Below are 12,052 nucleotides of genomic sequence, written 5' to 3'. Positions count from 1 at the left end.
CAAATTAAAAAATTATATTCATCCCTGCATAAGTAAAACCCCAGTTAAAACTAAAATTAAAACTAAAATTAAAATCCAGTGCATTGTGTAAACCCAGATAATGGGTTAATTCAAGAGCCAGGTTAAGCATCTTGTATGAACCTAATCAATCTGCTAGAAGAGAAAAATATCCAAATGTCTAAGAATTCTTGCCAAAAAATAACCTTTTCACTTTCTGACTGCTGCAGATGTACAGTGCCCCATTCAGTGGTCTCAAGTTCTGTCTACCCATAAAAAAAATGGCAAGTGAATACCAGACATGGAAGACTTATGCCAGGCAATGCTAGTTGCTTTTTAGTGGGTTAGGACACTGAGCTTGTCGATCAGAAAGTCGGCAGTTTGGCGGGTCGAATCCCGAGTGCCACGTAACAGAGTGAGCGCCTGTTACTCGAACCTAGCAGTTCGAAAGCACGTAAAAATGCAAGTAGAAAAATAGGGACCACTACGGTGGGAAGGGAACAGCGTTCCGTGCACCTTTGGCGTCTAATCATGCCGGCCACATGACCACGGAGACGTCCTCGGACAAGTGCTGGCTCTTCGGCTTTAAAACGGAGATGAGCACCGGCCCCTAGAGTCGGAAACGACTAACACGCATGTGCGGGGGAACCTTTACCTTTTTACAAAAGCAATACTTGTCTTTTAATTATGCTAGAGCCATTTTCTCATAATGCTTTATTTTCACCATGTGCCCTTCAAAGATTAGTACAGCTCAGCGAGAGATGTTGGAATAGAATTAATAGAAAATGTAATAGATCTTATCTAGACAGATTGTTACATAACACAACCTGTATTCCTTGCCCTGAGACCATTTCTTTGTCGTAAAGCAAAAGCCCAGCCCCAACATTACCACCTTGTCTTTCTTCTTGAAATTATAAGCCTTCTCGAGCTTGGTGCCCTTCAAAGTAGGCATCTTATTTGTGGATAATTGGCATTATAGCTCGTCGGGTTGGGAAAGGCTGTGATAGATTTTTTACTGTAAATGTGCGGCAATGACATTTTCTCAAGATGTCGAACCAGGTTTGATTTTCTTTTTTTTTTTTATTGAAAAGTTTTAACATACAATTTTTCCCTTAGAAAATCCCCCCTCCCCCACCCTTCTCTCTCCCCCCCTTCCTCCCCCCCCTCCCCCCCTCCCCCCCCCGACTTCCCAGAGCTAAATACAAGGTATATATAAAAAAAACAATCATAAACAACCATATACTAACAACCATAAACTCTAAAATCTATCACTCTCTAGCTTATATAGGATAAAACAAACCTTAGTAATATTAAATATATATATATTAAAAAAAAACCAATATAGAAAAAGAAAGAAAGAAGCCTTTTTCAAATATAAAACTTCTTAACCCTATACTTATTCTGGATAAACTCAAACCATTCTCTCCCTTCCATAATATAGCGTTCCTACAAGTAATCTTGCAAATAGGCCGAAATCTTCGCCATTTCAACCAAGTCGGAAACCTCTAAAGCCCACTCTTCTATGGTCGGCAGTTCCTCTTTCCAGTACTAACCTATCAAAAGTCTTGCTGCCGTAATTAAATTCAACATCAACTTAGTATGTTCCACCAGACTTTTATCCAAAAAGCCTTAACCTTTTTACAAGTCCACCATATATGAAAATATATTACGTCTTCATCCCCGCACCTCCAACATTTAGGCTAATGATTCAGATATATACTTAGCTTTTTAAAATCTAAATACCATCTATAAAACATTTTGTAAAAATTCTCTCTTAGATTTCAAACTTGTTTAAATTTTACATTCCTCACCCAAATCTTTTCCCACCTCCCACTACTTGGCTGTAAGTACGTTGTGAAAGTTCCATAGACTTCTGCTGTTCTTGTTCTTTTATCTTTTTTGATCGTTTTAAAGCAGCACGCGTCACCCTCTGTTCTCTGGGATCATCCAAAGGTGTTATAACTTGATCTCCTCCAGCACCATTCTCCTCTGTCTGTCCATCTTCAGCCTCCTGATGTTCTCCTTCTCCAAATCCCTTTGCAGCTTCCAGAAGTGTTAATGGGGTTGCTTTTAAAACATTATTGTAAAAATCACGCGCTTGCATCACAGTAACCAGACGGTACCTTTTACCTTCATGCATCACCATCAACCCAGCTGGGATCTCCCATCTGAACCTTATATCTCGTTGCTTGAGCTCTTGCACAAGAAATGTAAAATCCTTCCTTCTCCTTAAAATCTTTGGAGGAATTTCTTTTAGAATCAGAACTTCTTGATCAGCAATCACGACTTTAGTATCATAGGCAGCTTGTATAACTTCATCTCTAATTTCCCTTTTTGCAAAATAAACCACCACATCTCTAGGCAACTTTCTCTGTCTAGCAATCCATGAATTCACACGAAACACTTTATCCATGCCTCCTTTTATTTCAGATGCTGGCTGATTCAATACCACTTCAAGAGCCTCAGAAACCAGCTGCTTTAGATCTTCCTTAATATTCTCCTTTAAACCTCTGATTCTAATGGCAAACTGCATCTGGAAATATTGAGCAAGACTCAATTCTCTATCCATTTTATCTCTTAAATCTTCATTCTCCAGTACTCTTGCTTCTAATATGGCATTCTTTTGAGTCAAATCTTCCACTTTTTCATCCAAATCTTCCACACATTCAGCCACTTTATACACTGAAGACAAAATGTCTACCTTCATCACCCTGAACTTCTGTTCCATCCTCTCCTCCATTCTCTCCTCCAACTTCTTCAATTTCTCCTCCATCTGTGCAAATTTGTCACCAATTGATTGATTAATTGATTCCAAAAGTACCTGGGCATGTTTATCCAAAGCATCTCGTAAATCCTTCGGTGTCAATACATCAGGAGAGTGCAACGCCTGTAATGATGATTGTTGCACCGGAGAAGATCCACCACTCCGAAGAGTTTTAGGGGGAGGTTTAGCCGCCATCTTTAACTTTCAATTGTGACGCACTTTCACTTAAAGTTTAAAAAAGTCCATCAAGCTCGAGAGTAAAATAAAATAATCCTCTTCACCTTTTCCTCTTGTACCGCTCTGCCTGCTCCTTTTAATCCATAGTCCTTCCTTCAGGCAGGGGTGGTCGCAGACGCCTGGCTCTGCTCCATGAAATCAGGAGCAGAGGCGCTGGCCAGCTGGGAGCGACCCAGGCTACGGGGGAGTTCGATCCTTCAGCCGCCCAAGCTGCAAGCTCAGGCGGCCCCGGAGAACTCGACCCCTACCTGGGGCCTCACCCCCTCCTCTTCTCCCGAGGAGGGGGCTTCAAATTCGCCCGAACAGCTGATCGGCGCTGTTTCGGGCGAAAAAACACTCAGCTGAGCCGCGGGCAGCCCGGGAAGGCTGTCTCCGTCGCCGCGGAGCCACCGGAAGTCTCCCAGGTTTGATTTTCTGTGGCCTAAAAAAAAAAAAAAGTGTCCATGATGGTATGCAAGGAACTATTTTAATTTGGGGCATCAACTCAACTTCTTAGAGTTCTGTTTTTTTTTATTTTTGCAAGAAGAAAATAGTGCATTTATAACTAGAACTAAACTGGGTAATAAGAATCAAAATGTGAAGAAAGGATAGTGATACTTGGGTCATATTCATAGTAATCAAAAGATGGAACTCCAGGATTATAGACGATCCTCTTCCAGTTGCTTGTTCACTTGGGTAATTGATGCAAAAGGACTCCCAAATATGTGCAAATGTATTTTATTTCCACAATCTGTATAGGATCCAGAATTCATTTTTTATGATGTAGATTTTAATATAGATGATGTGAAGGTAAGTTCATTTCTTATGTAAAAAAAATTAGCTGAAGCCCTGCTTTTATGAAGTCAGCTTTTATGACCAAGTGATTGCCTTGAAGAATAGCTGGATGAATGAAGTTTTCAGAGTTCTCAAGCTGTGTTTCATACAGAAGATTTCTTCAACCTAGATATCAGGAATTACAGTTAAGACCCCTATCAAGCATCAAATGTTAAAAGGCAGATATGGGTGGTGCTTTTTTTTACACCTAGGTGGGCTTCCAGATTGCAGACTGGGAAAACAATTTGTTAGTTTAAACATTTTGTGTGATGGGGTACCAGGGACCGGTTCTGTGGAGAGAACTTCTTCTGCGGACTGGCGGCGTGGTTTCGTGTGCTGTCTACATTGTGCGGGTGGGGCTTTGCTTCCACAGTCTGGTGCCAGCCCATGAACCGGGCGCTGGGGAACTCTTGCTTAGCAGAAAGATTCAAGATCCTACGATCAGCACTACACTACACTCAAGTTACATACCAGAGCAAAGTCCCAACAATGGCAACTGACTTTTTAAAAAAAAACATTCTCATACTCCAAGGATCTTACATGCACGCTTCCAATTCAATACAAAGAAGTTTGGTTTGATTTGCTACAATTCCCAGTGTTGATAGTTTTGTTAGCAAAGATTTTGTATACATCCATTTCTGGAAATGGGGGTGAATGCTGTGTACGGTACCATCACTGAAAGTGCGGGGGGGGGAAATAGAGTGTTCTTTGACTTCTGGGCCAGTTGGCTAAAGTTTTTGTGTAAAAGTTCCATGGAAGTGGTGGTTAGAAAGTTGTGGCTAACTCTTAAATCCTTTGGGATAAAAATCAGTATTGAGTTCCATCAGTGCTTTTTTTGTAAAAGAAAAAGGTGCCGGAACTCACACATGTCATACATCCCACCTTGCCTACCCTACAAGGTTCCATCCCAAAAAGGTGCCGGAACTCCATTCTGAGCGTTCTATGAGAAAAAAAGCCCTGAGTTCCATTTGGTATGCTGGTCCATTCATCTCAACCCTTCACCCTTGCCCAGTGATGCAGTAGTGTGCAAAAGCGGGTCTCCATTGCTAGTTTCAGCTTTGATTTTGTTGTGCTGAGGGGGAAAGCAGGATGGATGGGGACTAAAGGCCTTAAAGGCAAGCAAGTTGTTAAGTGAGTTTTGCCCCGTTTTACAACCTTTCCTGCCACACTTGTGAAGTGAATCACTACTATTGTTAAATTAGTAACATGGCTGTCAAGTGACTCTGACTTCCCTATTAACTTTGTTTGTGGGAAGGTCACCAAAAAGTGATCACATGACCCTGGGACCCTGCTACTATCATAAATGAACCAATTGCCAAGCATCCAAATTTTGACTGTGTGATCGTAGGGATGCTGCAACGGTGTCATAAGTCGCTTTTTTCAGTGCCGTTGTAACGTCAGTCACTAGACAAACTGTTGTAAATCGGAGACTACTTGCACTAACCTGTCAGTACTGAGCACACCTGCACGGCCTGTTTAGAGTTTATACTTGCACTAATTTTAATCTTCCCCGTTGGGTTTAGAAAAAGGGGTCTGACTATGACATTGCACTGAGTTTTGGAGGTTGCCCAAGAATCTCGAGGCTTCATTAAGCCTTGTCCGTTCTCCCATTTTCAATCTGATGCACAGATTCTTTATGTATTTCCTGAAAAGAGTCAGGAAGTAATTACTGTTCATTGAATTGGGACTTGTGGGAAATAACTCACTGGCAAATCATAAAAATATTTTATCAAATCACTTGTCATGGAAAACCACAACAGTGTAATCACTTGGTCATAGTAGTTCCGACACTTGGGAAGTACAGGTTCAACCAATTATTTTGGCCATCATTGACTACAAGAATAGGGGGAAAAAATGCAGTGGCTCTCCTTGACTCTTAGATTAGGGCAAAAAAAAAAAACACCAATGATCCACCAGATGGATCCTAGTTGAGATCCACTAAACACTAAAAAAAGAGTTAATGAGTAATGTATTTACTCATTCATCATCCTGAATATAGGCTAAGCTTCCTCTATAGCTACTGTGAAACTTGAGGCTGGCCTAATCAGGTAAAAATTATTTTTGAAACGTGTGTATGGGTTGATTTTGAAGAAAATTCTAGTACTGTTCCTCTTTTTACACCCATGGTTCTTAACCTGTGGTCCGTGGACACCTGGGAGGCCACAATGCCATCACAGGGGGTCTGTGGAGGCTTGAAGAAATTTTATGATTTACATCTTTTGAGTTAGGACTTTGTGGTCTGCGGATATGGTCTGTGGCCACAAAAGGTAATTAAAGGGGGTCTGCGGTGAAGAAAAGGTTGAGAACCACTGTTTTAGACCTTTCCGTATATTTCAAAAAGCAACTGTTCCGCAGCCAGCACAGATGGGGAAACATTTTCATAAAAGAACAGAAACTTTGGAGGAACGCTAAAACAAAATGGAAGCTACTGTGAATCAATTTCTCAAATAATTTAACGCAGGACAACTTTTTGGTGTGCTGGACCCCTAAAACCTCTACGATAAGATGATGGCAGAAATGGCACTGTTTCTCAAGATATAAATTCTTCTGCATAAGCCTCATAAAATAAAAGGTTTTCCCTGTCCACTCGTGTCCAACTCTTAAGGGCAGTGATCCATTTCTTAACCAAGGGAGCCAGCATAAGACATCTTCTGTGGTCATATGGCCAGCATCACTATATGCCGTGGCACACAGAATGCTGTAACTTTTCCACCGAAGTACCTCTTTTATCTACTTGCATTTGTATGCTTTCTGCCAGGTGGGCAGAAGCTGGGGCAAGTAATGGGATCTCAATCCTGTCACACAGCACTTGGGTCTTGAACCGGGCTGCCAGTTTTCCAGCTGACAAATGCATCATCTTTAACGGCTGAGCCATCACACTCCTCATAATATATCAAAAAAGCCTTGAGTTGCAGCATTTTCTCTTACAGAAGGTAAAATTTAAAGAGCCGTTTTTCTCTCAGTGGAAGAGGTCATCAAGCATGGAGCTGAGATTATCAGTCCAGGTGGGGCATCTCAGTATTTGATAAGGTAACCGGATCTGGGCAACAAAAATCTGGACAATCACTAAGCGGTAGAAAAGTTGCTGCATCTAAGTGGATTTTAATATGTGTTCACAAATATTATCCAGCTTCATGCTAAAGTAGCTTGGATCTAGATCTTGAACTTGGATCTAGATTCTAGAAGCAAATAAGAAAGGTCTACCGATAATGGGTGTTGAACTGTTTTTGTGATTTCCATGTCTGCCTTTAAATTTAGGAACAATGCCTTTCTTTCCACGCTGACTACAAGCCATGCAGTCTAAACCCCAACACAATACATGGCCCTTTAGTGATCTTGACCAACTTTGGATAATGCAGTACTAACTAATGTTATAAAATTTATTAAAGTTCTAGCCTTTGCTCTCAATTCTCCTGGAATGCCAGACTTACCCTTTTACCATCGTTCATATTGTCCCTTATTCTTTCATGCACTTGGTGTAAGCAATCTTAAAAGAGTGAAGGCAAAACAAATCACCCACATTTGCTGTTCATCGTTTATAAAGTAGAAGTGCTGAAAGGCTTTAGAACAGGGGTCTCCAACCTTTCTGGGTTAGAGGCCCGGTGGGAGACGGAGGTGCAGGTGCCTTACACGCACATACGCACTACACAAATGGGGCTGCGAGCATGCGTGCAAGGCTCTCGGCGACATCAGCACCTGTGTGAGGCTTGTGCGGCCACTGCCAGGCTCACAGCGATGCTATCACCAGCGCAAGGATCACGCCACTGCCCCGTGTGAGGCTGGCACACGGTGATGCGGCCACCGGTGCGAAGATTGCGCCACTGCCCTGCACGAGCCTTGCGCCGCGGCCTGCCTGCTGCCTGCCTCTTGCAGTGCTGCTGCCACCTGCGCAAACTTCAAGGCAACGCCGCCATCTGCATGTGGTGCGCTGCTGCCCAACTGCCACTTGCGATGCTCCCGCTGCCTGTGCAAGGTTCGTGGCCTCTGACCATATGATACTAGTGGTGCTGCCACCGCCTGCACAACACTCACGGCAATGGTGACAGGGCAGGTGAGCAACGGCACACACAGCTGTGCACTGCTCAGCTACTCATGCGGCCCGGTGGCCAAGAGGCCACGGCCTGGTAGTGGGCCTCGACCCATGGGTTGGGGACCCCTGTTTTAGAAGGTTTTGGGGCAACAACCACAGTACTTATTAATCATGTTGAGCACGTAGCAACTCCTTCAAAGCTGCAGGACCATTGTCTTGGAAATGGGATATTTGCTTCATTTGAACAAATATGCACAGTAGGGTTGCTGCTCTAAATATTAATCTGTCTTCAATCCCAGGTACACAAAGCCTTTCCTTTTTTAAATTAGTTTGAAGTCGCTATTAGCCCCAGATCCTTAGAATCACTGACACAAATAAGAATTTTGAAATTATCTAAAGCAGCACATTTAAGCATTTTCAGAAGTGTAAACATAATCTTTTCAGTTGGCCAGAACAACTATTTGTAACATCTAAAAGCTTAATTCCTTCTTTTTGCAAAAAGATCCTTTTCCACAACCACCCTCATCTTTCATCGAGTGAAGACTAATTCAGCCTATGCAGACCTCTTGCTAGTTCAACATTCATCCTGGCTAGAATAGGAAATAATAGGTTTGCCTGAATAATTTAGAGATTCTATGGGGATTTGGTTCAATCTGAATTTTCAAAACAAACCTTCAGAGAATCAAAACAGATGCTGACGAACTCCTTCTGAATGATTTGGAAATCTTGCAGGCATTTTTAAATGCTCCAATATACTTTTTCCAAGTCAATTTAAACGTCTGAGTGATATAATAATAATAAACCTTTATTGTCAAAGTACAACATGTGTACATTGAGATTAGCTGAGCCTCCCCCCGTGCTCTCCCCCCCCAACACACAGTGACAACAAACCCTCCATCCTACCACACCATGTGAACCAACTACACCACACACCGGCCACCCAAGTCAATTCTGCATAAGTTCACAAAAGATTCACAGCCCACGGATAAAAGCTATTTTTCAGCCTGTTGGTACGGCTGGTAGGAGAGTAAAGAGATACCATCCAGGGTGTGAGTCCAGGGTGTCTACAAACAGCATGGCTTTGGTCATACAATTGTGTTTTCACTATCTTTCAATCAATTGTGTACACCATCTTCCTCCCCCCCCCCCCAAAATCTTTGGTTACTTCTGAGCCATTTTATTCTGGGATCCAAAATGGCATCTTGATGAAAAGAGGCAAATTACTCCCATATTACAGCATTGCTGGGAAAGGAATTAGACACGTCCATTGAATTACCAAGAATTGAGTTTAAATCAGAGATTTAAGATTTTTACTAAGTTTAACTTTCTTTTTATTGTAGATGCGCAATTTAAGGGGTCACAGAGGTGCCTGCAGGCCACAAGTCTTGGATGCAGACCTCAGAAATCTTCCAGATTCTTCCCAAATTGTAATGATGATTCAATTCTTAATTGAACAGCAATCATAATCACTACTGGGTCTTTTGTTTAAAATTACATGTAAATAACAATTAATTTAGTTTTGTCCTGGCTCAGTGGCGCAATGATTATTACTTCCAGGAGAGGTCATAAATCACTTTCTTCAAGTTTGTCATAACTTTAAACTAACATTAAACAAATGGTCATAATTCAAGGACAACCTTTACATTACTGAATTATTTGTTGGTTTATTACACTGCTGAATAAATTGCATTGCAAGAAGCTCAATCAGACATGTACTTATTCTCACACCAACCGTGTTAGGAGGGAGATTTAGAAAAAGTGCGTTGTCCAAGATCTTCCCATGAACTTTGTGGAGAAACCTGAATATCAGTCTTATATAGCATCTATTCAAAATGCATATGTTATCCTGGTGTTATTCTTTCAATTGTTCCAAAACAGAACAATATTTTGTCCATACTACAGATGGGACCTGAGGTTGAGAATGGGAAAACTTGCCTAACTTCCCACCCCCAGCTGGACACCTAAGAAATTTTGTGATTTGGAGCATAGTCTTTTAGTTATTAGCCGATCTATCTAAAGCAAGTTTTTGGATTCTTCTTGCATAAAAGAAACATCTACATTGCTGGATTTCAATCCAGCTCAGGATTTGATGGAAGCTGTGGTCCAGTATACCTGGAGAGCATCAGGCTACAAAAAGCTACTCCACATCTAACTTACCTACTCTTACAGAAGGATTTTGCCTACCAGATCCACCAGAGCCCCTTCTTCTGCTGATGGGTCCCACGTAGTTTCTCTGTCGGAAGAACCTGCAGCAGGAAAAGAGTTCAGAACATATAAGCCCAACATAGCTAAAGAGAAAGGGACGCAGTGGCTCAGTGGGTTAGGACACTGAGCTTGTCGATCAGAAGGTCGGCAGTTTGGCGGGTCGAATCCCGAGTGCCGCGTAACAGAGTGAGTGCCTGTTACTCGTCCCAGCTTCTGCCAACCTCGCAGTTCAAAAGCACGTAAAAATGCAAGTAGAAAAATAGGGACCACTACGGTGGGAAGGTAACAGCGTTCCGTGCGCCTTTGACGTCTAGTCATGCCAGCCACATGACCACGGAGACGTCCTTGTACAAGCGCTGGCTCTTCAGCTTTGAAACGGAGATGAGTACCGGCCCCTAGAGTTGGAAATGGCTAGCACACATGTGCGGGGGAACCTTTACCTTTACCTAGCTAAAGAGAACAAGAAACAACATCAGAAGAAATAGGGTAGGATGGTGGTGATGTGAATGCTGGCCTCAGTTTTCCCTTGGGAAACTAATGGATTATTATGCTTCCTGTTAGATATGTACCTAGGACCGTGTGCTGTGGCAGTAACATTATTTTTTTGGAATACTGTTTTCCTGGACTAAGGCCCCCCTTTCAAGGAGCAGTTAAAAGAAGGGGAAGAATGTTCTTGCCGGCTCAATTATGGTCATTAGGTAAGGACTATCTGTACTTTTTCAACAATAAAAAGTTATCCAGGGTAGTTTGTATACAGTTCCTTAAGCCACAAGTAGAAAATAGCGAACGAGACTCTCAGACTGTCAGGTGCAAAGATGCTTCACAGGGAATAAAGGAGAGAAAAAAGGAGAAAAGGACAAAGAAAGAAAAGAGTATGATAAAGTCAGAGAAGGAAGGAAGAAAAGAAAGGAAAGGGTTAGGAAGGATGATAAAATATTGCTTTTGACATAAAATAAATTTCCCCATGCTTGGCCTGTATAAAGACTGCCACGCTTGGATTTTTGATTGCCAGAGATTTCAGTCATGGAGGACCTTGTTTCAAGACCCATCCTAATCATCAGAAGTGGAGTTCTAATCAGGGACAGACCATGTGAAATATGGCACTATTATTGCCCGAATGAATTTCACAGAATGTAGCTGGTGCAGATTCCTATTTACATTCTTTCTGATGAGAACAAAAGCTTCACTGTAGTCAGTTCCCCAGCACACTGCCCTAAATAAAGGAGGAAAAAAATCTTTTCGTGTGAAGCTCGCATATTTTGCCCACCCCAAGCTATACAGAAGGAAAAAGGTAACAAAGCCACAGGTGGCCATGCTTTTCTGACACTTGAAGAAAACCAAGACCCCACAAAGACAAATGCTCCGTTTATTTCAATCACAGAGCCTCACCCACGGACTGGAGAGTGCGTGGTTTCGTGTGCTGCCTGCATCCCATAGATGGGGCTTTGATTGTTTGTGCGGACTGGTTGCTGGCATGCCGCGGTCCGGTACTGGTCCATGGACCGGTCTACTCACATGTTCTCAGCCTATTCAAAAAGAGGTGTATCCTTATAATTTTGCAGAATCATTTGCAAAGTCCCTAAAGCAGTATTTCTCAACCTTGCCTGCTTTAAAGTGCTTGGCCTTCAGCTCCCAGAATTCCCCAGCCAGCATCTTGAAATGGCCATGATTGAGAAACACTAAAGCATCATATCCATTGTTTGTCAGATAAACAGGTAGATAATTGTTAGAGCAATGTGCAGGGGGTATACAAAGGGAAGACTTCAGATCCAATCCCCAGGGAACATAGAAATATTGAAATCACTCACCCAGTGAGCTGGTATCCCTACTCCCTCCCTGATTGGTCTCCCTGCAGTGGAATATCGGTCTAGTATTTGACAGAATCAGCTGTGCCTCCAGAGCATTCACAGCATCCATGTGCTTCTGTGGTCCCCACATCTGAAATGGCAAGATGAAGTACAGGGGAAGTGGATTGGTAGAGGGATGCTGCCTCATGTTTTATATTA

This window comes from Vipera berus (assembly GCF_964194415.1).
Source record: "Vipera berus genome assembly, chromosome: Z".
NCBI lineage: Eukaryota > Metazoa > Chordata > Lepidosauria > Squamata > Viperidae > Vipera > Vipera berus.
Note: the sequence above shows the minus strand (reverse complement) of the source record.